This window comes from Lolium rigidum, chromosome 2 (genome assembly GCF_022539505.1).
Source record: "Lolium rigidum isolate FL_2022 chromosome 2, APGP_CSIRO_Lrig_0.1, whole genome shotgun sequence".
NCBI classification, from domain to species: Eukaryota; Viridiplantae; Streptophyta; class Magnoliopsida; order Poales; family Poaceae; genus Lolium; species Lolium rigidum.
In genome coordinates this window covers 150,711,708-150,717,179 of record NC_061509.1, presented here as the reverse complement: position 1 = coordinate 150,717,179, position 5,472 = coordinate 150,711,708, and positions in this window count along the sequence as shown.

Genomic DNA, 5,472 nt, shown 5'->3' with positions numbered 1-5,472 from the left:
TTTAAGGTGGACTTTGTTGAATCATAGCCTGTTGGGAGGATATTATGGATGCATTCAGATATTATATTGCTGCAATTACATGAAGAATACAATTCAATTGTTTGAAAAAAAGATAAGGAGGAGGTAATTATTAAGCATGTTGGTGGCCATTATATACTCTTTGCTCTCCGGAGTTTCTGCTGCTATGCATGTGAAGGTTTTGCTTTGTTACTCAAGTTCGTGATGGGGATTATTTGAGGTGCAAGAAGTAGATTGTTTTCTGCCGGAAATTCAATTCGGCTCCCGGTTGCGTATGCTCCCTCTTCTAAAAAAAATATTTTGAAATGTCGAAAAATTTGGACAAATTTTTTTACATGTACATCTTCATAATATACGTGCGTTCGTCAAGTTTCACGAAAAACCAATATTTTGTATGGTCTATATAAAAAAGAGAGTTTATCTTGTGAAAAGCATTATTTTTAGCACTGAATTTTGTCTTTTTTACGCACGTCACATGATAAATCGATTTTTTATGAAACGATTTTATGAGCACGTAGCACGTGAAGATGTACGTGCGAACTTTTAGTTTCAATTTTTTTAAATTTAAAATGTATGTAAGATTCATTTCAAAATATAGAGCATATGGACCCATGTTCCAAAACACCGCTCCCGTTTTCTGCTAGACACTATAATATTTAGTATTGTTATGTTTCAATGCAATTTAATTGTCTTTGCTCTTTCAAGATTGGTCTATTGCAGAGTTGAAGCTCCATTGCATGTTGAGGTTCCTTCGTCCCACAATTGTTCTACAAAGACAGATTTTGACCATGTCATGGATTTTTCATTAATCATTACAAGTCGGCAATTTTTGGTATACGTAATGCCCTTTGTACTAGATGCTCTTGCATGAGTATTTTTTGCCGAGGTTCGTGATTTCTGGTTTATAACACATTTCAGATTCCATGAGATGAGTTCCTCACAATGTTATGTGCAGGAAGATGTTGTACTATGAGCTATGCGCTTGTCCAAGCACCACGGTAAATATGATGACTTATGTCATTTGATGATTGAGCAGTTTCTTTTTGTGTTGAGGTCAGTGGCACAAAATCATACTTATGGATTTTATGGGAGACCCATTTTCATTTGTCTGCTTTGTTAATAACTATGTTGTTTTTTTGGACGACCCAAGATTAATTTTCTCGATTTGACTTCATGAGAACTTTATTAGTCCTATGAACGTTTCAAGGCACAAGGTTTACTTGTGATGACTTTAGTTGAGGAGTTGAATACTATCTATGACTGTTACAAGGGATTTTGGCTCAAGGTGGAGATTGTTGAATATGTCCCGAATTCTATTTACATGTTGTACTATGGAAGGAGTCCTAACAAATTATGCAATGCCAAACGTGCTTGAGAGTTGTCCGCCAATATATATAGTTCCACGTAGTCATATAATAAATGAGAGAGATATACACCATATTGATAGCATGTAGAGGGCATGTCCTCTCGTGTATTGTAATACTCCTCCTAATTATAGTGATACGCCGCTGTGTATTCCATGGTTTTTTCGTTTGGATTTTCCACGTAAAAATATGTGTTCTTGTTTTTTTTATTTGATATACTTTTTTAACAGAAATAATAAGCGGGTAATGGAATGATCTCGAACAGTGGTGCCAGCAAAGATAACAAGAACTGACTGGTTTGCCCAAAGAACCCCAACGTGTTTCCATGAAAGCACTATCACCTCAAAGATTAAATTTTAGCACCTGGCCGATGTAGTCAATGCAATTGTCAGTCATATGATGAACATCACCTACCTACTTTTGATCAGAGAAGAATACACCCCTCCCTGCTAGCGCAAAACCCTTTTAATGGGACCGCAAAAAAAAGAAACACCAGAGATTGCTGAAATTCGCCAAGCACATCTGGACATCAGAGAAAGAGAGTTATTTGCCATAGGCCCAAGAGAATAACCAAATAATTTATGACTGAAGTAAGAAAATGATGAGGACATCTCAACCGAACTACTACCTCCGTCATTACAACATGAAGACGATGCTGCCGTGAAGCTCAAGTCCAATGAAGTTAGGATTGGACCTATGACAAGAGCTCGTGCGAAGCTACTCAAACAACATGTGAATTTGTTCCTAAATGATACCTTGATCGATGAGAACTTTATACTGCTTAAGTCCTTTTACTTATGTATGATCAGGTACGAAGATGGAGCAAGTAGCGCACGAGGAGAAGAGGAGCGGCTGGACCTGAAGATGGACATGGAGCTTTACATGAAGCTGGACAAGAAGATATCCCAAGGAAGCGCAAGGGATGAGAGGGAAGCATGCACGAGGGAGGAAGATCAAGTCCAGGCTGGTGCATAGCCCGGTCAGATCGGCCTCCACGCCGGCCTGCCCGGTCCCAGTCCCGGTCCAACCGGATCACACGCCGAGAGCGCCCGGCGCCCGCCGGATCCAGCGCTTGTGCCATCCGGGCGGGTGTACTGAGCCACTCGTACCATGCCCGGTCACCACCCGGTCCCTGGCCCGGTCGACCGGCCTCCTGACCTGGCCGAGTCCGAGTCAGTCTCGACCAGATCCCGATCTGGGTCGGTTTTAATGTATTTTCTCGACTCTTGGTCATCCTGAACCCCTATATAAGTGCCCAGGACGCCCCCAAATTAGGCTTAGACCACGTTTAAGATAAACCCTAGTTCATAGTTGATTGTTGTGCAACTCTATTGAATCTCTACACCTATCCGCATCGATTTGGTGTTTTTCTACTGAAAGTCTTGTGTGATATGTTGTTCCATTGGGAATTAGACGGTTGCAACTTACCGCTTCATGGTCGGCGGCTACGTGTGCAAGTGTGTGGAGTTGCGAATATCTTGCACGGTTGAGAGCTATTGCATTGGCGACAGGGACCAATTGAGAGACTCGTTGCGTCATACAAGTTATCATCCACTTCATCATCGTGTTATCTATGTTGTGTTCATCACGTGTTCATCACATCCACCGTCTCTTACTGAGAAGATCGGGCCACCCCTTATCATCAAAACATGATTCATCAGTCTCATGAAAAGTGCTAGGTGCATTAGTCAAATCAAAAGGCATTACCATGTGGTTTACCTTCACCAGTCTCATGTGGTTTACTGATGAACCATGTTTCGATGATAAGGTGTGGCCTGATCTTCTCAGTAAGCGACGGTGGATGTGATGAACACGTGATAAACATAGCAGAGATAACACGACGATGAAGTGGATGATAACTTGTATGACGCAACGAGTCTCTCGATTGGTCCCTGTCGCCAATGCAACAACTCTCAACCCTGCAAGATATTCACAACTCCACACACTTGCGCACGTAGCCGCCGACCACGAAGCGGTAAGTTGCAACCGTCTAATTCCCAATGGAACAACGGATCACACAAGACTTTCAGTAGCAAAACACCGGGTCGATGCGGATTGGTGTAGAGATTCAATAGAGTTGCAAATCAATCAATTATGAACTAGGGTTTATCTTAAACATGGTCTAAACCTAATTTGGGGGCATCCTGGGCACTTATATAGGGGTTCAGGACGACCGAGAGTCAAAAAATACATTAAAAACTAACCCAGATCGGGATCTGGTCGAAACTGACTCAGACTCGGCCGGTCAGAGGCCGGTCGTCCGGGCCAGGGACCGGGTGGTGACCGGGCGTGGTACGAGTGGCTTAATACACCTGCCCGGATGGCACAAGCGCTGGATCCGGCGGGCGCCGGGCGCTCTCGGCGTGGGATCCGGTTGGACCGGGACTGGGACCGGGCAGGACGGCGTGGGGGCCGGTCTGACCGGGATGTGCACCGGCCTGGACTTGATCTTCCTCCCTCGCGCATGCCTCCCTCTCCTCCCTCGCGCTTCCTTGGGATATCTTCTTGTCCAGCTTCATGTCCAGATCCATGTCCAGCTTCACGTCCAGCTGCTCGTCTTTTCCTCGTGCGATGCTTGCTCCATCTTCGTACCTGATCATACATAAGTAAAAGGACTTAGGCAATATAAAGTTCTCATCGATCAAGGTATCATTTAGGAACAAATTCACCTGTTGTTTGAGTAGCTTCGCACGAGCTCTTGTCATAGGTCCAATCCTAACTTTATTGGACTTGAACTTCACGGCAGCATCGTCTTCATGTTGTAATGACGGAGGTAGTAGTTCGGTTGGGATGTCCTCATCAACAAAAAAGATTGGTGAACACATCCAACGTGGTTCAAGAGTATTGGCTAGCACATGTAGATCAGCAATCGATCTAAGACCATTTATACACCCGAAGAGGGGGAAACCATCAAGAATGCCATATTATAGTTCAATTACCGTTGATGCACAAATAATTATAGTAAAATCTACTTCAACCGGTGTAAGAATTGACCTTGGTAGCATCAGTAGGAATTTACTAATCTCATATGCGTTGCCTTCATGCACGATGTAAATGAAGTTTCTAATTGGTACAAATATAGTACTGTCGGTCTAAGAGGAAGGAAAGAGTACAAAAAAAACATCAGTTAAGAGAATGTGCAACATGGAGAATTACACAATACATCATTTAACACCACTAGCATGGTGGCCCTCACAAATGCGAGGGCATCATCTTTATTTTTCTAGGAGAGAAGAGAATCATACGATCTAATGTAAAAATTATCCTGAAAATACGTTTATTGAACTTTTCCATTTACAACAAGCCATGACGAATAATACATTTATAGGCAAAATTCCTACTAAATAAGTATCACCTATGCAGAAAATATAATTTCTATGATTGTACGTTTTTATCTTGTTTATTTATAGTTTTTTTTGAAAGGAATACGGTAAGGGATGCCTCTACAGTGATTTTGTTTTTAAATAATAAGAACCCAAATTCGCATCCCTGGGGACTTGAACCTGTGTGGCTGGGTTGTTTATTTATAGTTATGAATATCTATTATTTCTTTCCTATACTAAAAATGAGGGTCTTCTAGATTGATGAGTAAATGTTTTGGTTTTGGTTTTGGTTTTGATGAGTACATGTTACAAGTTGAAAGCAACCGCTGAAACTTAATCTTCCTTTGTGTTGCTTCAATACCTTTACTTTGAATTATTGCTTTATGAGTTAACTCTTATGCAAGACTTATTGATGCTTGTCTTAAAAGTACTATTCATGAAAAGTCTTTGCTATATGATTCAGTTGTTTACTCATGTCATTTACCATTGTTTTGATCGCTGCATTCATTGCATATGCTTACAATAGTATGATCAAGGTTATGATGGCATGTCACTCCAGAAATTATCTTTGTTATCGTTTACCTGCTCGGTACGAGCATAAACTAAGCTTGGGGATGCTGATACGTCTCCGACGTATCGATAATTTCTTATGTTCCATGCCACATTATTGATGATATCTACATGTTTTATGCATACTTCATGTCATATTTATGCGTTTTCCGGAACTAACCTATTGACGAGATGCCGAAGGGCCGCTTGTCGTTTTC